The sequence below is a fragment of the Pinus tabuliformis genome, chromosome J, assembly GCF_031772625.1.
Source record: "Pinus tabuliformis cultivar Carrire ecotype Pingquan chromosome J, CPIR1, whole genome shotgun sequence".
Classification (NCBI taxonomy): domain Eukaryota; kingdom Viridiplantae; phylum Streptophyta; class Pinopsida; order Pinales; family Pinaceae; genus Pinus; species Pinus tabuliformis.
Genome location: NC_142295.1, coordinates 980,970,937 through 980,983,492, shown reverse-complemented (window position 1 = coordinate 980,983,492; position 12,556 = coordinate 980,970,937).

Here is a 12,556-nt window from a genome sequence, read left to right as displayed (position 1 = left end):
TGACTCTATATGTGTGTGTGTGTGTGTGTGTGTGTGTGTGTGTGTGTATATAATGTTTGGAACTTTGACTGGGGGTGGCAAGTTTTGATCGCCTGCCACCCCAACCTTAATACATTTTGATGTGTTATGAGTAGTAGGGTGGGTGGGTCTGGCGAGCCCACTTGACCCCCCCCCCCCCCACCCCAATTTTTTAATAATTTTTGTTTTCTTAAAACAAATTGGCTCTTTTTTACTTTGTTGAGAATAAGGGTTTTTCAGCAAATTAATCATTCGATAAATTCATCGATTCTCAGCTGTTGGATTTCGTGTGTCAGGTTCCTATCAATTCGTTGCCTCCTTAAACCTGCTACTTGGCCAAGTTTGACCCAAAATTTGACTGTGAACAATTGGAGCTTATGAACTCAGATTTGAGTGTCATTTGCACAGTTGGAATCAAGGCGATGAACACTATATTCTGGTCCTCGTTTCATTTCCATATGAGGACTTTGATTTTTGAGCTATTTGGAGCCACTTTTGAATTCTGAATGTGTATGTAGCCACCTGTATCATTCCTCCCCACTAAGGATCTTTTGGTCCTCAAAAAGCATGAACATTACCTACAACTATTGTGTTACATTACCTACACCACAAGTGTCCTGACAGGTCACCTTTCCTTCTCCTTCACCATTGTCTTTCAGAGCCATAAGTGATGAACTAACACTTGCAGCCTCTGCAAACCTGCATTACGTCTTTGCAAATTACATGACCAACAATGACCCAAGCATCCCCATACTTGCCAAGAGTTTACAAGACACACTCATTGGTCAAATTTACATCATAATAGAAACCAAACCCCAACCATCATTAAAATGCCAAAACATCATTGTCGCTTTAATAAGAAATGGAAAACACATAATCATTTTTACAATTAAAATTTCAACACATGATTTACAAAAATGAGGCCATGAGAAGCTACCATTTCTAGAAAAACCATCTCTGACTCATGAAAGTGAATGGTTCATCATCCTAGATTTGATTCGCTTGTTGACCAACTTTTTCAAATGGTTCCTGCATGGGCACTTTGTCCTTGAGACACTGCTCTAGATGGAGCCTCCAACATGTGGCTCCTTTATTACCACCTTTGTTACAATGATTGCAAAAATTCTTCTTCCTCCAGACCTTCTTAACCTTCTTTCCCTGATGTGGAGAACACCTTTCATGACTTGTCCACTTTCTTACTGCCATCCTTTTCCAACACTCAACAACCACATGGTTATGTAGACCAAAAAAGCTACATGGTTTTCTACGCCATGATTATGTTCATCATTAAAATGCTTGTAGTCAAAATGAACTCTAGAGTACTGAGATTGTTGATCTAAAATTATCATAAACTAATACTGATGTAGAATTGATTAACCATTAATGATTTGAATGATAACTGAAAGCACAGAAATCGAGGTAAACTGCTTGAGAAGAACACTTTAAGACAGCTGATTAAACAAAAAATCAATGCATAAAAGAAGTGAAAACATTATAAACACAATTATACCAGACATCAAAAATTGATGATGGAGTTCGTCCCTGATGGACTATATCTTCGTGTCTACTTTCAAGATGGGAGATCGTTTTTATTAGGAATGAACAAAAGGAGTTGATTACATAGAGAATTGATCAATTTGAATGTGCACATAGGCACTTCGGATCACTGTCATCAGATATCCCTCTGAACCAACTTTCCAATGCCTCTTATGGTTCGCAATTCCGACTTTGGATGCTCCCATAAAACTAAAAACAAAACTGCCTATGACCTCCAGAATCTGCAAACAAAATATCAAAACCACTCCAATGTCTTTCAATGGAAAAATTGCCTCCTATAGGCCTGTGGATACATTGGAACCACCTTTGGTTGAATTGCAGATGAATTTGGTTGCATCAAGATGAGTTTACACACTTGGTCTTGTGGTTGTCTGACACCCAGGCTAGGGTTCCATGGTCACCGAATTAGTTGTTTTAACAACTTCAACAAAAAACCCAATTTAAAATATTGTATTAAAACTCATAATCGTGGGTGGCTTATTAACCACGCAGAGGTTGGATTTTGAATAGCTCATGTGAGCAATGACCGACTCCGCGGTTTGGGTGCCAGCGGTTCCGATGCGGCTAAGCTCTGACAGTTACAATGTAACATTCACATGTCATGACCCGCTACGGTTTAAGAGCTGTAGTTAATCCAATGGTTTGGTAACCGGATGGTTAACAGATCCACCTGGTCACATGACCCCCACTACAGTGAGAACTCCGCAGTCAAATGGCGATTTAATACTCAGATGGTTAACCAATACGTCGTTCACATGACCTCCGATGCGGTTAGGCTAACCGCACAGTCAGAGGTCTATGTATGTTATTTGTTTGTAATGTGTTTTGTAATTAAACATAGGCCGAGAGTTTGTGGTGAGGTTTTATGCCATATAATTTAGGTTTTTAGCATAGGAAAATAGGTTTTAGGTCCTTAGGATTAGGGTTTGAATGATAATACATGGATTTAGCATAGGTTTGTATTGTGAATTAGGGTTTTGATATATGGTTTAGAGCTTAGGGTTAGATGTAGATTAGGGTTTGTTTCTTATATTTCATCAACACCCATTCCAATTATTTGTTGCTAAGTGACATTAACGACATTTGTCGCATAATGATGAACTTGTCGACAATGTGACCTAAAACCACACACATCGTCAACACTAGCTACCTTTGTGACGACAACCCTGACAATGAACCTATGCCACAGATGACACAACCATATTGACACCAAATCCTGTGAGTCGAATGACAAGACACATGTCATCGACCAATCCTGGCGGAACTGTCAATGAACATAAGTCGACAGCCAGGTACAAACCCGTATCAACTGAATGCCATGAAAACCATAATACCTGAACAACCTGATCCATAACCAACATTGTCAAACTGGCAAGGCTGAACTGAAGTGACAATGACACTGAACACTGATGAGGACACTCAAACACTAATGACGACACTTGAACACTTGTGCAATTGAATCAATGGAATCCTCCTAGATCATTCCTCGCCACTTGAAATCTTTTGGACCACAAAAGTTTGACTAATCAATTAGTTGATGAGGGTAGAACTCCCTCTCTTTCCACCTTGACCTGACGATGTACCAATACATTCAATCAATCACCTGCAAGTGATGACCCTGATGATGCTGACCATGGCACTTTTTGAGTCAGTGACCTGTTTCATCCATCTGCAGTATGAACAACTTGCGACGATGGGAAAACAACCTGTTATCAACATGGCAATTGAATTCTTTCCACGAAGAATCATGAGTTAGTGATTCACAATCTTTGAAAATAGTCTCTACTAAATGTTGTTTAATACCATCAACATGTATAAAAAATCTATTTTGTGGAATGACAGAGACAATCAAAGATATACTTGACATCAAACTAGCTACTTGATTTATCATACTTTCCTGATTCCTGTTTACTAAGTGAACTTGTTGCACTGAAACTATACTTAGTTTGATTCTGGAAGTATTGATTTAGCTGTTGATTTGTTTGAATCACTTTTCCTTCATTTATTAAATGATGTTTCCATTGATTATCACTTTCCTTTGATGCATAAGTTCCCATTAGACACTTTGACACTGCTTTAGAAAAGGCTTTGATATGAAAACAAATAGGTTTCCTCTCCACTTGAAAAGAGGTTTCCAAACTGTTCGAGACATGACATGGCGACACAATATAAGAGAAATCAAACACTGACTTTCCCCAATACTGACCTGTATCCTTGCAACTGTTAAGTTCCAAACTTAAACTGATTTGATTCATTCTGACATTAGGAAGAGGAGATTTAGGCACAAACTGTAATTCATGTTGTAATCCTTGCTTATGAATAAGATGTTTGGTTTTACATAGAATTGAACAAGTTTCTATCTCTTTAATAAAACCATATTTAAGCTGAGTTGAATAACTTAAACAAGAATCATGTTGATTTTTATGTTGTTCCTTTACACACATGATTACAAACCGCTCGTTTGAACTTATTAATCACTTCATCTGATTAAGCTTAACTGAATTCAAGTGATTTTTGTTTTTATGTGCCTTGACAATAAATTCAACCCCATATTTCTTAAGGTGATATTTATGTTCTCTCCTGTAAAATACTGCATCATGATCATAAAGATAAGGACTTCCTAAGACAACTCCACATATGTCTACTGGAACCACATCTAATTCCACTTCATCAATGTAATTAGTTGTTATGGAAAATCTTAATTGACACTGTTTGGTGACTTTTATCTGAGTTGATTTATTTAGCCATCCTAATGGGTAAGGTCTTGGAAATATTCAGAGATTAGATTTGTCTGTGATCCGTTGTTAAACATTGTATCTATCTTTGTATGCTTAGAATTTATCCTTATGTTAAACAATTCAACTCTTTTATCCTCATGTGAAGGATTTATGTTTGATGAAGATGCAATAGTTTTCGAACTTGAACTAGTGTCAGAAGTTTTACTTGTCGTAACCATGGCGGTTATCCTCCTTTCATACTTGAATATGAACCTAGATCCTGCTGGACTGCTACAATGGCCTTCTTTTCGTCCTTCTCCTTAAGAAACATTTTGGGCTTAAGTTTTGGATGAAGTTTCCAGCACTTCGATTCATCATGACCGATTCTCTAGCAATGAGAACAAGTAGGTCTTTCCTTCTAAACGATCGTTGATTTCTTTCTCTTCGAATTGTTCTTTCCCTTGTTGTCACTAGAATATTTAGTTTCCGACTCTTTAGATGACTGCGATGAAAACTTGAATGGTCTGCCACCTGATTCAATATGTATGGCCTAAACACACACCTCATCAAAATCATTAGGATTAAACATCAATAAAGTATGCTGCAAATATGAATGTAAACTACCGATGTATTTTAGTAAAGTTTCACGTGTATCCAGTGAAATACCAAGCACCAATGCTTTCTTTCTGAACTCCTGAGTAAACTCCTGAACACTCTGCCCTTTACCTTGCCTCAAATGCTACCAATCAATAACATCTTGTTGCATATATCCTAAAGGATAGAATTGTTTCCTAAGAGCTTTTAAAAACTTAGACGATGATGAGATGACTTTTCCTTTATGCTTTACATCTAGTTGAGTTTTACTTTCCCACTAGATTAAAGTTGTTCCCCCCATTCTAAGTGTAGCTAACTGAATTTTAGTTTTATTGCTAGAAATGTTTTGAATGCAACAATACACTTCTAATTGCTTAATCCAGTTATCTAGCTTTTCAGGATTCATTTTGCCATCATAAACAGGTAACTCAAATTTAACATCAAGTTTCAAAAGAGATGTTTTCATAGGTTTTTTTTTGTTTCAGATTCTGCACTGGAAGAATAAGAAGAAGAGGATGATGGACATGATGGAGGTGAAGGTGGTTTATCAGTGTTCCCTTTACCTTTGTCCTTCTTTGATGGTTTTGAAGAAGAAATTGCATCTCTTGCCTTCTTGTCTTCGTACAATTCTCCCAACATCTGCTGCATGGTTAAGAATGCCTACAAAAACTATTCTTCACTCATCTTAGTTTCAGTGTTTTCACCTGTATCAGGTCCTGACATGGTCGATTTTGTAACGACTCATTGCTTTCTAATCTCTGGATCGATTTGCTCAAGGATTCCTTCTCTTATTACAACTTTGACCTGGTTAACATTCAATGGAAAATTCTACAAACGCAACCTGCTCTGATACCAAATTTTATGATCTGAAATGATCATAAACTAATATTGATGTAGAATTGATTAACCATTAATGATTTGAATGATAATTGAAAGCACGGAAATTGAGGTAAACTGCTTGAGAAGAACACTTTACGGAAGTTGATTAAACATAAAATCGATGCATAACAGAAGTGAAAATAAAAAAAACACAGTTATGCTAGACAACAAAATTGATGACGGAGTTTGTCCCTAATGGACTACATCTCCGGGCTCGCTTTCAAGATGGGCGACCGTTTTTATTAGGAATGAACAAAAGGATTTTATTACACATATAATTTATCAGTCTGAATGTGCACACAGGCACTTCTGATCACTGTCATTAGATAGCCCTCTGAACCAGATTTCCAATGCCTCTTACAGTTCTCCATTCCGACTCCAAATGCTCCTGTAACACTAAAAACAAAACTGCCTATGACCTCCAGAATCTGCAAACAAAATATCAAAACCACTCCAATGTCTTTCAATGGATAAAACTACCTCTTATAGGCCTGTGGATACAATGAAACCACCTTTGGCTGAATTGCAGATGAATTTGGTTGCCTCAAGATGAGTTTACACACTCGATCTTGTGGTTGTCTGACACCTAGGTTAGGGTTCCATGGTCACCGAATTAGTTATTTTAACAACTTCAACAAAAAACCCAAATTAAAACATTGTATTAAAACTCATAACCATAGGTGGCTTATTAACCGGGCGGAGGTTGGACAGCTCATGTGAGCGGTGACCGACCCCGCGGTTTGGGTGCCAGCGGTTCCGCTGCGGCTAACCTCCGACATTTACAATGTAACATTCACATGTTATGACTCGCTATGGTTTAAGAGCTGCGGTTACTCCGATGGTTTGATAACCCGATGGTTAACACATCCACCTGGTCACATGACCCCCGCTGCGGTGAGAACTCCGCAGTCAACTGGCGGTTTAATACTCCGATGGTTAACCAATACATCGTCACATGACCTCCAACATGGTTAGGTTGACCATGCGGTCAGAGATCTATGTATGTTATTTGTTTGTAATTTGTTTTGTAATTAAACATAGGTCGAGAGTTCATGGTGAGGTTTTATGCCATGGAATTCAGGCTTTTAGCATAGGAAAATACGTTTTAGGTCTTTAGGATTAGGGTTTGAATGATAATACATGGATTTAGCATAGGTTTGTATTGTGAATTAGGGTTTTGATATATGGTTTAGAGCTTAGGGTTAGATGTAGATTAGGGTTTGTTTCTTAGATTTCATCAACACCCATTCCAATCATTCATTGCTAAGTGGCATTAGCGACATTTGTCACCTAATGACGAACTTGTCGACAATGTGACATAAAACCACACACATCGTCGACACCAAATACCTTTGCGACGACAACCCTGACAATGAACCTATGCCACAGATGACACAACCACGTCAACACCAAATATTGTGAGTCGAATGACAAGACACAAGTCGTTGAGCAATCCTGGTGGAACTGTTGATGAACATAAGTTGACAACCCGATACAAACCCATATCAATTGAACGCCACGAAAACCATATTACCTTACAACCTGATCCATAACCAACACTGTCAAACTGTCGAGGCTGAAATGACATGACAATGACACTGAACACTAATGACGACACTTGAACACTTGTGCAATTAAATCAATGGAATCCTCCTGGATCAACTGTTTATACATTTCTTGACTGCCCCTAGTGCAATTCTAGTGATGAGAGATTGTCTTAGCTCTCCCTTTATGATGTGCACTATGATGGGAAGATGGTGATGTGTTCCCATCATTCTCTTTCCTCGATGGTTTCACCAATTTCTTGGAAGCTTCTAACACCTGTGAGCACTCTCCTTTGGTGTATCCAAAACCTGCAAATCGAGGTCATCGTACCACCTCTAATGGCTGAGTTATTCCTTGTACATTAACATCAAGTCCTCCTCCTTTATATCTCATCTTGGTAAAGAGTCTCATGTTATTTCTTGAAATGGGTACCTCCATGTTTCAAACATAAATAGTGTCATGTGAAACAAAAACTGAAGAACAACCAACATTGTTTGTCTCAACTATCGATTCAGAAACACTTGATGATGGATTTGATAAGCCTTCGTTGCGCTTTAATTCTTCCAAGTCCTCTTCTATGACTCGTAGCTGAAGCTACAATCTCTGTTTCTCCTATTTTTCTTCTTACAGAAGTCTCCTTAATTCAACATTATTTGCTTGAAGACTCTAATTGATCTCCTCATTTGAATGATGAGAAGACGATGAAGAAGATGAATGTACGCTCGACGAGGTAGATGGAGCATCGTCCTTTGCTCTTTCTTTCTCCTGTTCCTCTCTTACCATTTTCTCATCATACGCTGCAAACTGTGTGTCTACCATTTTTGGCATTTTGAGGGAGGCCTCGTACATATCTTTGTCATCCTCCATTTTCTTTCTTGTTTCACGTTTAATTGTTCACTTTCACAATTCACACTAGTGAGAAGACTGCTCTCATACCAAACTTGATTCAGATCCCTTCAGCTACCAGAATTAACCAAAATATTTTATTTATGTGATGTTAGCGTAATTGCATTCAAAAGAGCATGAAAATACACATGTGCATACTGTAAAGAAGATGAAATCATAAGGACGACCATCAAATCAAGAACACAAACACATTGATAATGGAGTTCACCTAGTTGGGTTACGTCTCCAGGCCCTAGTGTTAAGAGTGGTTAGGCCGCTTCATTAAATGCTGCAAATGATGATGATTTACATGGCATAGTATTTGCCAATTACAAGGATGAATACCCTCAACCAAAGTTGTTTGTCTCTCCATGATATGTTCTCAGGAACTTTCCCTCATACAGGTAACAAGGCTGGCACATCTCTCCATGAGACGTTCTCCCTATAAGAACTCTCACTCATAGGGTCCTCCTTTAGAATCAAAAGATAATAAATTCTCACAAGATTTCACATACAAGTATCCCTCAACATAATGGTAATCAAGGATCTCAACAACAAAACATCATCTCAGCAAATCAGAAGAAAAACATGACATAACTGCTCCATATACCTTCACTTTCGAAGATGCCGGAAAATGAAAATATCACCTACTGAAATGCACACTACCATTGAATTTGTGGCCCGAAATCGTGTCAAACAACTATAATATTTGCCCATTTTTGACACTGTCAAATTATGGACCCTGGGTATCTTGAAGATTCCCTCAAAGATTCCTTCTCGAAGATGGCCGAAAAATCCATTGCTCAGATGAATATTCTGAGCACACCATTGTGCTCCCTACAAAATTCTGTGAAAAATGACTATAAAGTGGACGTCATTCCGACACTATAAAAAATTAACCTCTAAGGGAATCTTTTAGATTCTCCAAAGATTCCTTGTTGCTAGACACTTGAATTTCTGCTACTCAAATGGATATTCCGACTTCATGGTTGGAATCCTAGTGACAAAATGTGCAAAAATGATTATAAGCTTGTCACATTCTGACACTAGAATCTCTGGCCATCAGCTCCAGGTTCCACACCCAAATTCGCTCATGGTTCCACTATGGTCAAGGTTCCATCACTCAGTGTTCCACCCTCAACCTTTGCTCTAATCCGCTGCATTTCCCCCGTCAAATGCGAAGGTAAATTTTATATATTTGTTTTCCAGGGCAGAGTTACCAATGAGCGTCATTGGCAAGTTGGCCAAGGTGCTAGGAATAGACGCTGGGAGGTCGGGTGTTCCAACCCCGCCGACCTCCCACCTTGGCGCGTACTCATTATATTGAACTATCTATGATTTAATTTTGTTGACCGTTTTGTCTGAGGGCGCCTGAGAGGCGGGCCGATCGAGCGGGTTCGAGCCTTGCCACCCTCATAGTGCTTGACACTTGGTATTGTTTACTGAGTGGGGGAGAGTCCACTGGCAGTGGCCCACCCCCCACTATATATATATAGATAGATAGATATATATATATATATATATATATATATATATATATATATATATATATATATTATTTGGAATTTCGATAGGGGTGACGGGGTTTGACTGCCTCCCACCCCAACCTTAATACATTTTGATGTGATATGACCGATGGCGTGGGCGAGTCTGGTGGGCCTAACCTACCCCACATATAATTTTAATAATTTTTGTTTTCTTAAAACAAATTGGCTCTTTTTTACTTTGTCAAGAATAATGGTTATTAGAAAAATTAACCATTTAACAAATTCGATTATTCCTGGTGACTAGATTCCATGCATCAGGTTCTTGTCAAGTTGTTGCCTCCTTAATCCTACCACTTGGACAAGTTTGACCCAAACTTTGACTACGAATATCTGGAGCATACGAACTTAGATTTGAGTGTCGTTCACACCATTGGAATCCGGGCGACGAACACTACGATTTTGTCTTGGTTTCACTTCAATCTGAGGACTTTATTTTTTTAGTTATTCTAAGCCACTTCTAAATTCTAAACGTGTCTGGAGCCATCTGGATCACTGCCATGTCATCTACTCATCACCTTGCTATGTCAGAGCCTAGTTAGCGCTCATATGTTTACCCATCATTGTATGATCGTCCACATCAGTGCCTAGTTGGGTCACCATGTCAGCATATAATCTACCACACTAGCACTACATCAATGCCCAATTGGGCTTCCATGTCAGCATATAGTATGCCACATCAACACCCAGTTGGCGTACCATGTCATCTTGATGACATCATCTCCTGCAACGTGACCCTGCCATGTCACCTATATGGATTTCCATGTGGTAGTCAAACTTTGACTTTGACTTTGTAATTTTTGTCCCAAAAATTTTGACTATCCATAACTTTCGTATACGAGCTCAAATTGAGGTGCCATTCATGTTGTTGGAATCAAGACGACGAGTTCTTCGATTTGACGCCAGTTTCAAAACAATTTGAGGACTTTGATTTTTGAGCCATCAGGGATCCATTTGGATTATTCCTCCCCACTGAGGAGCTTTTGGTCCTCTAAAATCATAAACATGATTGTAATCTCGATCTACATAACAGATGCCTTTGACAGGCCACCTTCCCTTTCCTTCACCTTTCTACTTTAGAAATTGAATTATGAAACTGACACTTGTATCCATATGCAAACTTGTAGCTACCGATACATGTCAACTTACAAGACGCAAAAAAAAATCCTTACTTGGCAAGAGTTTATAACACACTCATGGTCAAGTTTACATTGATTTACAACATAAATCATATCCCATGCTATCTAGCTAAAAGGCCTAAATATCACTATGTTGCATACACAAGTGATGTTATACATTCATCATTTTTACAAAAAATTTTGCAACATGTGCTTTACAATGGTGGCCATGACAAGCTACTTAAAAAGGCTTCCAATTCGGGATGTAGCTTCTTAGGGCGCATATCTAAATGGAGCTCTCAACACATGTCTCACTAATTTCCATGCTTGTTACAATGGTTGCATTGGATCTTCTACCCCCATACTTTCCTGGCGTTCTGTTTCTCTTAATGTGGACAAGGGTCTTCAGGTCTTGGCTTCTTCCTGGTTGCCATTCTTTTCCAACACTTGGAAACAATATGATTATTCAAACAAAAAATGTACATGGTTTTCAACACCATAAATTTTTCCTAACATTTCTAGTTTGTTCATAATTTAAAGGAACTCTAGAATACATATGTGGATCATACCTTTTAGGCTCTTCCTTGCTGCAATTATGACAAGGAGATTTCAACCATGTTCTTCTTCTTCTCCTAGATGCCTTTGACAGGCCACCTTCCCTTTCCTTCACCTTTCTACTTTGGAAATTGGAATTATGAAACCGACACTTGTATCCATATGCAAACTTGTAGCTACTGATACATGTCAACTTATAAGACACAAAAAAAATTCTTACTTGGCAAGAGTTTATAACACACTCATGGTCAAGTTTACATTGATTTACAACATAAATCATATCCCATGTTATCTAGCTAAAAGGCCAAAATATCACTATGTTGCATATACAAGTGATGTTACACATTCATCACTTTTACAAATAATTTCGTAACATGTGATTTACAATGGTGGCCATGACAAGCTACTTAAAAAGGCTTCCAATTCTGGATGTAGCTTCTTAGGGCGCATATCTAAATGGAGCTCTCAACACATGGCTCACTAATTTCCATGCTTGTTACAATGGTTGCATTGGATCTTCTACCCCCATACTTTCTTGGTGTTCTATTTCTCTTAATGTGGAAAAGGGTCTTCATGTCTTGGCTCCTTCCTGGTTGCCATTCTTTTCCAATACTTGGAAGCAATATGATTATTCAAACCACAAAATGTGTATGGTTTTCAATGCCATAAAGTTTTCCTAACATTTCTAGTTTGTTCATAATTGAAAGGAACTCTACAATACATATGTGGATCATACCATTTAGGCTCTTCCTCGCTGTAATTTTAAGAAGGATATTTCGACCATTTTCTTCTCCTCAATCTCTTGTTGGAGGTATCATTCCTAAAAAAAATGTGCCACCCTTCCACTTAGTTGGTATTGGAGATGTCTTAGATTATTTTTCTGAGTAATCCCTTACTTTTGATGCCTTTGACCATTCTCCTTCAATAGACCTAAATCTTGCAAATTGAGGCCTTCTTACAACCTTGAATGCTTGTGTAATTCCTTGGCCATTAATAACGTCTTCCTCCTTTATACCCCGTCTTGGTGAGAAGTTTCACGTCGATCCCTAAAGTAGGTATCTCAATGCTTCGAATAGAAATAACATCATGAGAATTAGTAGTTTCTTTTAGCTTTAAACAACGAGAAAAAACGAGGTAGAGTCCA